The following is a 14,779-nucleotide window of genomic DNA, read 5'->3' on the forward strand; positions in this document are numbered from 1 at the left end:
CCCATTTTCTATAAGACAAGAGGTGGTCTCTTTCCTGTGTCTGCCCTGTCCTACTCTACCTCCCCTCTTAACATTCTGTTCAGGGCTGATGAGGGGGAAGGGAAGGAGGAGCTGGGGGTGGAGTCTGGCACTTTCCTCAGCCCTATCATGCAGGGTGAAGAAGACATGGACAACTGGGGGGGCTAAAGCCCAGAAACTTGATAGTTTTCTGGTCTCCTTGCAACTCTGTTTCTCCACCATTAACTTGGGCCTCAGCATTCCTTGACTCCAGTCTCCTAAATCTCTCCCTTCTACTTTCTTCCTGCCTCCATCCCCAGGCTGAACCACCCCCTTACTGGCCTCCAGGCCCAGCTCCAGCTCTTTCCAGGCAGCCTCAAGGGCCATCGGTCAGGTCTTGTTTTGCAGCTTTGGTAGGGGAGGGATTGGGGCTGTTTCAGGTGCAGTCCCCTGGTCCCTGTACCTAACAGTCTCCATCTGCCATCCCCATCCAACCTCTGCTTCCGAAGGTTCTACCATGGTTATGAATCTGAAGGGCTCAGCTAGGCCTTGGGGAGTGGAGACAGTTGGGCAGAGCCAGCCAGGGCCTGGGAATCCTGTTCCACACCCTTCTGCAGCATCTAACTCTTGAGGACACAGTTTGTGCTGCCACCTGCTGGCCAGGGCCTCCCCCATCCCTGGGCATCAGGGGCTGGGCACATGCTTACTCTATGCACTACCCTGGGTAGGCCTCCCCTGGCAACTCCAAGCCCACTGCACCCCTGCCCACCAAAGATTGTGCAAAGGCTGGAACCACATGTAGGCCAGCAGAGCAGGTGGGAGGCAGCCATGGGACATGAATTGAAGGTGTATTTTGGCATCAATCTGGGGGTTCCATTCAGGCAGTGTCCAGGCTGGGGAGGGCTCTGAGGAGCCTTTACCAGGAGAAAGCTGGGCCCAGAGTCCTGGGGCACTAAGGGTGATGCTGACCTGGAGGGTGGGCTGGGTACAGGAAGGGGCAGGTCCCCTGTTGCAGAAGGCTGAGTCGTCTCTACATCTGTCCTTTGGGACCTGGATTCAGTCCCCTCCCAGCCCGTGGCTGGGTCCAGTTCCTGGCTAAGCCTTTTGTACAGCAGCCCTGCTGTAGGCTGCCATGTCTGGCGACTGGGGAGAAAGAAACTGCCCAGTTTCTCAGGTGAGCACAGGGGAGGCCTAGGGCAGTGAGGCAGGGGCAGCAGTCCCAGTGGGGACATGGCTGGCTAAGCCATCCAGACCTGTTGTGTCACCATATGAGGCTCCCTGCGGCAGTGAGGTGGGGGTTCCTTGCTTGCACCCCTTCCGTGACCTTTCTCTCCAGGAGCAGCTGGTTCTGGCTGAAGGGCCTCCTGCTGGCTCAGGGCCCCTCAGCATCAACGGGGGTGGGGGGAGAGGGAGGAATGGTGGAAGGGGAAGCCAGCTCAGAGCCCAGCTGTCCCTGGGTAGCATGGACCTCGCCCTACACCCAGGTGGACACAGCCACCAAGGGGCCTACAGAATCGCTTCTTGATAGTGTTTCAATGCTCCCTTTCACTGTGGACTCTCAGGCTAGGGCACTCTGAGAGAACCACAGTGGTCAAGTGAGCTGAAACTTCAAACTATCCGCGCAGGGCTCTCAACATTTGACCAGGAAGGGCTGAGTACGAAGGGACTCCAAGCCACAGGTGCACCACCCCCAGGCCCTCCCACTCTCCCCTGACCCTGCTAAGTCAGGTGAGCTCAGCCACTGCTGCCCAAGACCTGCGGGGAAAAGCTGGCTTCCAGGGGCTCAGCGCTATCCTAGATTAGAGCCATTGCTGCTCTCCTGGGTCCCTTGTTTTCTCCTCATAATCCTCCCTTTGCCTCATTTTTATTTTCTACTCTATCCTGCTGTTCTTTTTGGGACCAGGCAGGGCTTCATACACATGCCACTCCTGAGTAGGGGAGTGACAGTCCTGCCTACCTGTGCTCACCAGTTCCACACAGCTTCCAACCACAGGCCAACTTCCTTTCTCTGAATTTCAGAGACTATAATGGGTGAGTTTAATTCTCCTTGAAATCACAGTCAAACACTGTCTAGAAACTACAGCCTACCAAAGGCCAGTACCAGGGACGGTCAGGATGCTGGAAGCACCTTGGGTGAAGTGTAAATCTCCCTGTAGGGCAGTCTGTTTCTTCTCCAGAACTCAGCCATGTCCTGGCTAGGACACGTGGCATAGCAGGGCTCCCAGCATCCCTGGCCTGCAGCCCCTCTGTGCCAGCACTACTTTCCAAGTGCCCCCTGGGAACATCACATCTCCTTCCTTCTGAGGATCCTTGCCCTATAGAAAGAATCAAGACTATGTGTTACTTAGAGGAAAACTGGTAAGGACTGTGTGCAGCCATAGAGGTTTGGCTAAAACCCCACACGCCTCTGGGTCCCATACAGATATGCACAATGGTGTGAAGAATCTAGTGAGATGGTGACGTGCTGAAAAAGCTCAAGTGCAAAGGCAGGTTATAAAACAGCCTGTTCTCTGAGATCCCACACAGAGTATGTATGGAAAAAACCCCAAAGAACAGCAGTCAGCTGTGGGTGGTGGGGTAACAGGTGATTTCCTTCTTTATACTTTATTTTCCAAATTTTCTGCAGTGTACATGTATTACTTATATAAGCCAAATTAATTTTTTAAAATGGTGTTAAAAAATGTTCCAATGTGTCACAGTTCCTAGGAGCCCACCAAGGCAGCAGTACAACTTCACCATCAGACCCTGAACCCCCCATACATGTGGAAACTGAGGCTCAGAGAGGAGAAAAGACTGGCCTAGGTTCACCTGGTTCCAAGTCCTGACCTCTTTGATCACTCTTTGACTTTTAAGAACATTATAGAATGTTAAGCATGTTTTAGGGGGTGGTGCCTGTGGCTCAAAGGGGTAGGGTGCCAGCCCCATATGCTGGAGGTGGAGGCTGGCGTCCTACCCCTTCAAACCCAGCCCCAGCCAAAAACTGCAAAAAAAAAAAAAAAAAAGAAAGAATGTTTTAAGAAAATTCCAGACTTCCATAGCTGGGCGTTGCGGCAGGTGCCTGTAGTCCCAGCTACATCAGGAGGCTGAGGCAAGAGAATCGCCTAAACCCAGGAGGTGGAGGTTGCTATGAGCTGTGATGTCATGGCGCTCTACTGAGGGTGATAAAGTGAGACTCTGTCTCTGAAAAAAAAAAGAAAGAAAGAAAAAGAAAATTCCAGACTTCCCACAGGTAGGACCTTCTTCTCTTATGAGTAGCTCAAAGGCTGCAATTGCTTGGTAGGCTTCTATTTCTGAGCCAGCCTAGAACCTAACAAAGCCCCCTAGAGTATCCTTGGGGATTGTACATTGCACTCCCATGGATGCAAAGCTAATTTCCATTTCCACAGATAAAAAGAAAACCATCTCGACCGGCAAAAAGTCCATCTTTTTTGGCTGTGAGGCTTCCCCTGAGGAGGTGACAGTATTTCAGCTTAGAGAAGGGAGGCTTTTTGGTAGTGCCCAGAGAATTGAAGATTTTTACATGTGGACTGCACAGCAAAGCTCTGGTTTTCAGAGGCGTTCTGCATGCTGAGTGGACCACCTTTCTCTGCAAATCTTTGTATGTAACTGGTTCTGCTCTCCTAAAGACAAAACAAAGTGAAGATTTTTGGGGGGGGGTTGCTCAGAAGTCCTGACTTTCACACCCTTCTCAAGGTTGGGACTTACCAAAACTTAAGATTTGACTTGAAGACTAACCGTAAAAAGGCCAGGCACAGTGGCTCACACATGTAATCCTAGCACTCTAGACGGCAGAGGTGGGTGGATTGCTTGAGCTAATGAGTTTGAGACCAGCCTAAGCAAAAGAAGACCCCTGTCTACTAAAATACAAAAACTGAGCCAAGAGGATTGCTTGAGCCCAAGAGTTGGAGGTTGCTGTGAGCTATGACGCTACAGTGCTCTACCCAAGGCAATAGCTTGAGACTCTGTCTCAAAAAATAAAAGATGCTCAGTCTATAGTATGCTGTTAATAAGTTTAACCAAAATACTGAACCTTTGCTGAAAAAGCAAAATCATGTTATGCCATGTCCTCGAGGCTACAGGAGAATCAAGAAAAAAAAAAAAAAAGCCTTAAGGGTGGTGCCTGTGGCTCAAGGAGTAGGAAGCCGGTCTCATATGCCGGAGGTGGCAGGTTCAAACCCAGCCCCGGTCAAAAACCACAAAAAAAAAAAAAAAAGCCTTAAGACCCAGAAGAGACGGGAGTATGGCTGCCAGCTCTGCCGCTTCTCATCCACCAGGGCAGTAGATACCTCTGGTCCCCCAACATCCATTTCTCCTCACTGCAGTGACAAATTCCAACAGCCTGCCTGCATGCAGCCGCTGGCTCTAGGAGAACATTTCCAAAACTCCCTTGCAGCCATGTGTGCCCAGCTGCCCAAGTGTTCCAGAAGCTTCCCTGGCTGTGAGGACAAGGCCGTCCTCAGCGTGACAGGGAGAAGCACCTGTAAGTGGTGCCTGTGCCGCTCCTGCTGTGGTGCCAGGAATGGAGCTGTGCTCCTGCTCTGCAGCTCATAAGCAGCACTGCAGTGTGGGTCTGGGCTCAGGACCCTGTCCAGCTTGGAGAGGAGTCAGTCCACTGGCTCCAGCACAGCCCGGCTCTGGGCCTACCCACGACACCTACTCAGGGGGGCCCACAAGGAGCAAGCTAATGTAGTGGCTCCAGTGCCTCCCGGATTTGCTTGTGTTTGCTGTTTGTCTCCCCTGGCGCAGGGCTCCCTCCTGCATGTCTTTTCTCTGCTTCCTCTTATCTGCCCAAGTCGCCTCCAGGAAGCCGGCCTTGCCTGCCCCAGACTTCCTTTCTGGATGAAGGTTGGTCTGTACGCTGTTCTCTTTGGGCTTTGCCTGCCATCACTTTAACTGCCCCCAGGGCAGAGTCTGGGTCTTCCTTCATTAATCCCATCCCACCTGTGCTGGGCAGCAGCCACTACTGGTACAGGTGGTCTGTGTTAACTCATGACAAGGTTATTCCAGAAATATACAACTTATAGCACAACTCCAGAAACTTCCATTGAAATTAACGTGAACACCTTTCACACTGCCCAACTTCAAATGTATTACACCTCCCTTATCCACTTGCAGCATAAAACACAAAGAACAATTTTAAAAATAAATGTTTCACACTCTCAAAAATAAATAAAGATGGCACCTACTCATCTGTACCTGATGTCATTTTTTTTTTTTTTTTTTGAGACAAAGTCTCACTCCGTCACCCTGGATAGAGTGCTGTGGCATCATAGCTCACAGCAACCTCAAACTCCTGGGCTGAAGATATCCTCCTGCCTCAACCTCCTGAGTAGGTGGGACTATAGGTGACTGCAACAATGCCCAACTAATTTTTCTATTTTTTATTTTATTTTATTTTATTTATTTATTTTTGTAGAGACAGACTCTCACTGTACCACCCTCGGGTAGAGTGCCGTGGCGTCACACGGCTCACAGCAACCTCTAACTTTTGGGCTTATGCGATTCTCTTGCCTCAGCCTCCCGAGCAGCTGGGACTACAGGCGCCCGCCACAATGCCTGGCTATTTTTCTGTTGCAGTTTGGCCGGGGCTGGGTCTGATCCCGCCACCTTCGGCATGTGGGGCCAGCTCCCTACTCACTGAGCCATAGGCGCTGCCCCTATTTTATTTTATTTTTTTTAGACAGAGTCTTAAGCTGTCACCTGGGTAGAGTGCCATAGCGTTATAGCTCACAGCAACTTTCAACCTCCAACTCGGGCTCAAGCAATCCTCTTGCCTCAGTTTTTCTGTCTTTAGTAGAGATGGGGTCTTGCTTTTGCTCAGGCTGGTCTCCAACTCCTGAGCTCAAGGGATCCTCCTGCCTCAGCCTCCCAGAGAGCTGAAATTACAGTCGTGAGCCAGCGGGCTGGCTCATAACGGACTTTTTAACTCTGCTTGGGAAGAAATCTGTCTCAAGTCACAGCAGCAGATACCATCACTGTGAAGAGAGTGGCCACAGGCCCGACCCCTCATTTCCTTTCAGAGGTCAGAGAGGCAAAAGCTCCTTTCTTCTCCATTCTTCTAAGGCCTTGAGGACATGAAATAACATGATTTTGCTTTTTTAGCAAAGGTTCAGTATTTTGGTTAAACTTATTAATGGTATACTATAGGCTGAGCATCTTTTTTTTTTTTTTTTTTGAGACAGAGTCTCAAGCTGGAGCCCTGGGTAGAGTGTTGTGGCATCACAGCTCATAGCAACCTCCATCTCTTGGGCTCAAGTGATCCTCTTGCCTCAGCTTTTCTATTTTTAGTAGAGACAGGGGTCTTAATTTTGCTCAGGCTGGTCTTAACTCTTTAGCTCAAGCAATCCACCTGCCTTGGCCTCCCAGAGTCCTGGGATTATAGGCATGAGCCACCATGACTGGTCTAGGCTGAGCTTCCTAAATCCAAAAATCTGAAATGCTCCAAAACCTAAATTTCTTTTCTTTTTTTTTTTTTTTTGAGACAGAGTCTCACTTTGTCACCCTTAGTAGAGTGCTGTGCTGTCAGAGCTCACAGCAACCTCAAACTCCTGGACTAAAGTGATTCTTCTGCCTCAGCCTCCCAAGTAGCTGGGACTACAGGCATCTGCCACAATGCACAGCTATTTTTTTTTTTAGAGATGGGGTCTTGCTCTTGCTCAGGCTGGTGTTGAAACTGTAAGCTCAGGCAATCCACCTGCCTTGGCCTCCCAAAGTGCTAGGATTACAGGCGTGAGCCACCATGCCTGGCCTCCAAAACCTGAAATTTCTTGCATGCCAATGTAAGGCTCATGGGAAAATTTCAGGTTTTTGGATTTGAGATGCTCAACTGGTAAGTATAATGCAAATGAAGGATAGCCTCTGTAACATGATCTCCCAAAGGACTGTACCAAACTGGTCACCACATGGAGGTGGTCAATATAAGGTACCAGGCCGACTGTACTGATATGTGCATGTCAGTCTATGATTAGGTCAACTTAAGGAGGTGGTCAGCTATGGAGATTCTACTGTGTTCCAAAAGTCCGCACCACTTCTGATCCCAAGCATTTCAGATAAGGGACACTCACTCTGTAGTAGGAAATAAAGCCCAGCGACAGGGCCCAGCACACCAAGTGATGTCAAGATAGAGGGACACATAGCCCAGCGACACGACTATACACTGAGTGACGTCAAGACAAAGGGACACAAAGCCCAGCGACACGGCTGTACACTGAGTGACGTCAAGACAGAGGGACACACAGCCCAGCAACACGGCTATACACTGAGTGATGTCAAGACAGAGGGACACACAGCCCAGTGTACTCAGCTGTACACTGAGTGACGTCAAGACAGAGGGATGCACAGCCTGGCCACTTCAGGTACAGGCGCTCCCACCCCTGTGCCAGGCTGAGCGATGCTCAGGAGGCCTGTGGAGCTCACAGGTGGGGGAAGAGGATGCAGAGGGCCAGCATCGGACAGAGGGGAGGAGTGGGCAGTGGGCTGGGGTGAGAATCACAAACCCAGGGACAAGTGAGCCTCAAGCTGATGGTGAGCAGGAGCTGGCTGCAGTAGGAGAGGCCGGTGGAGCAGGACACTTGATGGGTAGGCAGCAGATCACCCCTCTCCCGGGACTGCGGATGCTGTATTCACAAACATGCCTGCACATAGCCCTACTTCCCAGCTGACTTCCACGAGAAGCATGATGCTTTGAGAATGTGCTCACACCTACCCACGCTTGCTGGCAGCTCCCTCCCAAAAGGAGAGGGAGGCAGCCAGTGCAGACCTGGCTCCGGAAGGCGCCAGCAAAGGCAGCCTCATGCCAGGCTCCTTGGGGCCCAGGCCCTCCTGGCTGCTATGTGGCAGGGTCTGCTTTCGTCTGGCAGCAGCACAGCTCTGCCCTGGGTCACTCCTAATGAAATTTTGGGCACCTCAGGCCCCTTAACAGAGGTGCATTATTCCAATCATACCTTATTGGGATGGCGACAAGATAGAGCCTTCCCAGGAGCTCGTGGCCCAGCCGCTGCCCCTGCCCCTGTGGCCCTACAATGCCCTGGCGCCTGCCTCTGCACGTGCTGCTGCTTCCCTGTCTACTGTGCAGGCTTGCCACCTTGCCACCTCCCCAGGCCACCAGGCTGCCTAGGCTGGGCTCCCTGCAGCCTGAGTCTGGGTGTCCCTGCACCCAGCACAAGCCCATCTCAGTTTCCCTCAGCATCCCTCTCCTCCACTTCTTGGTGACATAGGGCTTGACTTTACTTTTGTGTCTCCAGGGCTCAGCAAAAAGGTCCTCCCAGGTCGCTTCTCCTACCTTAATTCCCCCAAATATGCCTGCCAATGCATGAGCACATGAATGAAGAGTGACGGCAAGTCCTGTATTGTTCTGGAACAGTTTAACTTGGAGAAACAAAAATTCAGGGAGGGAACACAAATCTTCAAATATTTGCACCTTGATGAGCTGAAGCTCTAGGCAGGCTAGAGGCCGGGGTGCACCAGGCAAGTCCAGAAGCTGCCAGAGCAACCCGGACTACATGGCCCTGCGCAGGGGGTGCGCCTGGGGCAAGGGGAGCCTCCTGCTCCAGATGGATCTGGGATGCTATTCCCCCACCCCCTTTTTTTGAGACAGTCTCACTATGTTGCTCTGGGTAGAGTGCTGTGGTGTCATAGCTCACAGCAACCTCAAACTCTTGGGCTTAAACAATTATCTTGCCTCAGCCTCTTGAGTAGTTTTGTCTAGAGGTGCCCACCACAACGGCCGGCTATTTTTTGGTTGTAGTTGTCACAGTTTGGCAGGCCCAGGGTGGGTTTGAACCCACCAGCTCCGGTGTATGCAGCTGGCACCCTAGTTGTTGAGCTGTAGGTGCTGAGCCTGGGATGCTATTTTCTTTCTTTCTTTTTTTTTTTTTTGTAGAGACAGAGTCTCACTTTACCGCCCTTGGTAGAGTGCCAGGGCATCACAGGACTCACAGCAACCTCCAGCTCTTGGACTTCCGTGATTCTCCTCCCTCAGCCTCCCGAGCAGCTGGAACTACAGGCGCCCGCCACAACGCCCAGCTTTTTTGTTTTTGTTGCAGTTCGGCAGGGGCTGGGTCTGAACCCTCCACCCTCAGTATATGGGGCCGGCGCCCTACTCACTGAGCCACAGGCGCCACCCGCTATTTTCAAATAACTCCTAGAGGAGGGTTAAGTGAGGGGAAAGCGGATCAGGCAGGACACTACACCAGGTACCAGCTCAGGGAAGAGCCCCTCAGTGAAGCCAGCACACCTAGTTGTCCTTGTCAGTGACACCTCCATGCAGCCCCCTATTTATCAACACAGTTGGTAAGGAGAAGCATCACTAAGCTGAAAGCCATGGCTGTGTGTATTCAGGGAGCTGACAAAATGAGAACCTCAGAACTGACAACCCATCAGCCCCACTGGGCAAACAACAAAAGTGAACTAAAAACATATCAACTAAGGCATTAAACCAAAGCCAAGTAACAAAATGCCTAACATGGCCTGGTTTCCCTCACCTCCACCCTCAGGACCAGCTTTCCTGTCACTCCCCAGGGACCTGGACCCACCGAGCATCCAGCAGTGGGAACTGAGGGCTGCAGCTCAAGTGGCATGACCCCTTGCTGATTGGAGCGGCTGCTCTGGCCCCGGATGCAATCCAAACACAAGTGCCACGTGACTCTCTGTGTGGCACAGGCTTCAGACTAAGGCTCAAGGCTTCCACTTCAGCTTTTAATCCCGGTCCATCCCAGGCAGGATCACCTCTGTGCCCACAGCACTCACCCCCCACTCGCACGGTCTGCACTGCTGTGTGGTTTCCAGGCATCGTTGGAAACCAACCATACCAGCTTGGGAACCCTGGTGCCACCCATGCCCTGCCCTCCAGGTCTGGGTCTTCTTTGTCAAAGGGCAGGGCTGGAGGGGCTACAGGACCAGCCACAGTAGGACCTGCCCCAGCTGCTGCCTGTCTCATCCCTAGGCCTCCTTGGGTCACCTCAGGAATGCTTTTGACTGTGAACCCCTTCCTAGGTCTCTCCTGCCTGTTTATCATTAAAAAAAAAAAATACTCTCTTGGACTATGTACCAGGAACTATTATAAGTACTTGGAATACAGTAAGAGGGACCTTTGTCCCAAGTCCCCTGGGGCTTACATCCTCCGGAGGATGGTGCCGACAGACACAAAGGACAAATAACCTTAACTTAAGGCAGTCAGCCAACAGGAGCAGGGGCAGTGAAGGCCGGGGCAGCCTGTCTGGGAAGAAGGGCAGGGGAGGGTCCTCATCTGTCGGAGCTTCTGGCCCAAGTTCACTGCTCTCACCTGTTCTCCAGAATACCTGTGAGGGCTCTGGGCCAGAGAGGCAGCGGCAGAGGCCTGTCAACTCCTAACAGCAGGTTCAGAGGCTAGAATTCTCAACCTTAGAAACGGGGAAATTTCCTTACCTAGTCTCCACTTCCTGGGCAGCGTCCTCTCCTGAGAGCTGGAGAGTAAGTACACTGTTCAAGGACCTCAGTGCCCAGGCTGTGTGGGGAGGGGCAAGAAGAGGGTTGGTGCGTGTTCTGTCTAAAGGGCGGAGCAAGCTGCAGCCTGCCGGTCAGGGGACTCCATCTAGGCACCCAGAATCAGATACTATTATTTCTCAATTAGACTTCGTGGGGGGCGGGGGCAGGCCTAGGAGGTTGAGCTATTGTCCCGAGCTCACAAAATGAGAGTGTGGAAGTCAGGCTGCCCAGGTCAATGACACATGCCTATGTTACTAGGCCACGCTTCCCAGTTCATTTTTGTTGTTTTGTTTTGAGACAGAGTCTTACTCTGGGCCTAGGGTAGAGTGCCATGGTGTGACAGCTCACAGCAACTTCAAACTCTTGGGTTCAAGCAATCCTTTTGCCTCGGCCTTCCAAACAGCTGGGTCTACAGGCACCTGCCACAATGCCCAGCTAGTTTTTCTCTTTTTACTAGAGATGGGGGTCTTACTCTTGCTCAGGCTGGTCTCAAACTCCTGACCTCAAGCAATCCACCTACCTCAGCCTCCCAGAGTGCTGGATTACAGGTGGGAGCCACACTGTGCCTGGCCCCCAGCGGACTTTTTTTTTTGTAGAGACAGAGTCTCACTTTATTGACCTCGGTAGAGTGCCGTGGCGTCACACAGCTCACAGCAACCTCCAACTCCTGGGCTTAAGCGATTCTCTTGCCTCAGCCTCCCGAGTAGCTGGGACTACAGGCACCCACCACAACGCCCAGCTATCTTTTGGTTTGCAGTTCAGCTGGGGCCGGCACCCTACTGACTGAGCCATAGGTGCTGCCCCCCCAGCGGACTTTTAAACAGGGTTCTGACATCTGGGTAAAGTGGATTATAAGAGGTCCTGCTTTGGAATGAAAGGCACCTTCCACAGCCGCCCAGGTCCCACTGCAGGCACCTCCCCCCCTCCTGCCAGGGCACTTCCTGGCGAAGTGCTTCCTATGCGCTCACCAAGGGCTCCTTGCACTGTCCATTCTGCCCTCTGCTCTGCTCCTAGAGCTGCCTTGCGAGTTGGCTTCCTCTTTGAGAGACTGGCCCAAAGATAGGTCTCAGGCGATCTCCAGTCTCTCGTCCATTTCCTCAGATGCCACTGTCTAAACCAGCCCTTCTGTTTGCTCCTCCTCACCGGGTGACTTCCTTTCCTCCCCCCCCCCCCCCCCCCCGACACCAGACCAGCCCAGTCTGTCCTCTTTCAGCCTTCCCGCAGTCACACTGATGCTTTAACTCTGACCATCCCAAACATTAACTGCCACACCACTGGGCAGGAGCCGCCCCTGGGAAATGTCATCTCCTGCCTGGATTTTAGTTTGTCAAAAGTGCAAAACTAAAGAAGCGTTCAAAAATAGACTGTCGTCCTTGTCTGGCAAGGACATGTGAGTGCCACTCATGGGACAGAGTCATCTGGGCTCTCCAGTGCACTGTCGGAACATCTCCAAGGCACACGCTTCACTTCATTCCCCTGAATAGCAACCATTTCCTCCCATTTAAAAGTGGCTCCTAAGCTCAGCGCCTGCAGCACAGTGGTTATGGCGCCAGCCATACACTGAGGTTGGCAGGTTTGAATCTGGCCCAGACCAGCTAAACAACAATGACGATGGCAATAACAACAACAAAATAGCCGGGTGTTATAGCGGGCGCCTATGGTCGCAGCTACTCAGGAGGACAAGGCAAGAGAATCACTTAAGCCCAAGAGTTTGAGGTTGCTGTGAGCTGTCATGCCACAGTTTGAGACTCTGTCTCAAAAAATAAATAAATAAATAAACCTGTTTTATTTATTTATTGCCTGTGGCTCAGTTAGTAGGGCACCTGCCCCATATACCGAGGGTGGTAGGTTCGGACCCGGCCCCAGCCAAACTGCAACAAAAATAGCCAGGTGTTGTGGCGGGCGCCTGTAGTCCCAGCTACTCAGGAGACTGAGGCAAGAGAATCGTCTAAGCCCAAGAGCTGGAGGTTGCTGTGAGCTGTGATGCCGCGTCAACTCCACTGAGGGCGACAGAATGAGACTCTGTCTCTAAAAAAAAAAGAAAGAAAGAAAGAAAATGTTACCATTGATTGTGACAAATAAGCAATTAAAAAAATAATGAGCACTTGTATCCGCATTAAGAGCGGCCACAGCCTCAGGACGTGTGGTGGCTAATCTCTCTTGAAGGAGTTTAACTTCTAATATTTAATTTGTCCTTGAGAATGCAAAGATGGAAAACACCTCAAAGGAATCTCAGGCGTAAAGAGGAGGAGGAACTCCAGCAGAGGCCCCAGAAGTCCTGTGTGTTCCCTCCAGTGATGGCTGGGGGCCCACAAGCTGCAGTGGAACCAGGCCCCACTGTACAGGGAGCCATGGAATGGGAAATTGTAGGCAGACCCTTTTTTCAAAGGAAGAGCAAACCTCCTGGTTCTAAAAGGTTAATTTCAGTTAGTACCCGTAGTTCACTGGTTAGGGTGCTGGCCACATACACTGGGGCTGGCAAGTTCGAACCCAGCCCATGCCTGCTAAACAACAATGACAACTGCAACAACAATAAAAAACAAACAAAAAAATAGCCGGCCTTGTGGTGGGTGCCTGTAGTCCCAGCTACTTAGGAGGCTGAGGCAAGAGAATCACTTAAGCCCAAGAGTTGGAAGTTGCTGTGACACCCTAGCACTCTACCCAGGGCGACATAGTGAGACTATATCTCAAAATAAATAAATAATTTCTTCTTTAGAGTCTGGACTTAATGCTAGTGTCTCCAAACTTCTCAGAGAATACTGGACTTAACTTCCAACATGCCCCTGCAAAGACAACCTTGTTATCCAGAAAGCCACAAATCACAAAGACTGCTGTGGCTAAGATGAAAAAGTAAATGTCAAAAACTGATTATCAGCTTAGCTGCTTCTGAGCAGGAGAGGAATGACTAAGACGCTTTGGGGGATAGGTAGGTGGCACAGTTTGCACTAGCTTTAGGTTGAGTAATTCCAATCCTAGGAACAGAAAAAATAAGAATTCTACCTAGAGAGCAGGCCCAGTCATGGAAAACAATAAAATCGTTCACTAGTAGAATTATAACCCAGCAACTCTAAATCCCACTTGAAGGAAAAATACTAAATTATACAGATTTTGCTCAATCCTCTAGGAAAGATAAAACAAGATTTTGTTTTAAATGAAGCTAGAACAGATAAATCTGTTGGTAATATTTTTTGCTCTTGCCTATAAATTCTTTTCTTCTTCTTTTTTTGTTGTAGCTGTCATTGTTGTCTAGCTGGCCCAGGTCAGGTTCGAACTCACCACCCTAGGCTGGCGCTGTAACCACTGTACTACGGGCACCAAGCCTGCCTTTAAATTCTGATTAAAAACGAAGGCCCTTAGCCAGGTGGTGTGGCAGGCACCTGTAGTCCCAGCTACTTGGGAGGCTGAGGCAAAAGAATCCCTTAAGCCCAACAGTTTGAGGTTGGTGTGAGCTGTGACGCCAAAGTGCTCTACAGAGGGTGACATAGTGAGACTGTCACAAAAAAAATAAATAAAAACACTTCCATTTAATTTATTTAATTTAATTATTTTGAGACAGTCTCACTTTGTTACCCTTGATAGAGTGTCATGGCATCACAGCTCACAGCAACCTCAAACTCTTGGGCTTATGCGATTCTCCTACCTCCGCTTCCTAAGGAGCTGGAATTACAGGTGCCCCCCACAATGCCCGGCCAGCGTTTGAACCCACCAGCTCTGGTGTACGAGGCTGGCGTCCTAGCCGCTGAGCTACAGGCACTGAGCCCACTTCCATTTAATTTAAAGAAACATTCTCATGAAGTCTTTTTTTTTTTTTTTTTGAGACAAAGCCTTTATTTATTTTTTTGTTGCAGTCTGGCCAGGGTGGGGTTTGAACCACCACCCTCGGTATATGGGGCTGGCGCCCTTCTCACTGAGCCACAGGAGCTGCCCAGCAACCTCAAACTCTTGGCTTCAAGCGATTCTCTTGCCTCAGCCTCCCAAGTAGCTGAGACTACAGGTACCCACCACAGTGAGACTACAGGCAGCCGCCAAAATGCCCGGCTATGTTTTAGAGATAAGATCTTGCTCTTGCTCTGGCTCAGGCTGGTCTCAAACCTGTGAGTTCAGGCAATCCACCTGCCTCAGCCTCCTAGAGTGAGCCACCAGGCCTGCCCCCACCCCCGCCCCTTTTTTTGAGACAGAGTCTTACTCTGCTGTCCTGGGTAGAGTGCCATGGCATCAGAGCTCATAGGAATCTCAAATTCTTGAGCTCATGCAATCCTTTTGCCTCAGCCTCCTGAGTAGATGGGACTACAGTTGCCTGCCATGATGCCTGGCTACT

This window comes from Nycticebus coucang, chromosome 6 (genome assembly GCF_027406575.1).
Source record: "Nycticebus coucang isolate mNycCou1 chromosome 6, mNycCou1.pri, whole genome shotgun sequence".
NCBI lineage: Eukaryota > Metazoa > Chordata > Mammalia > Primates > Lorisidae > Nycticebus > Nycticebus coucang.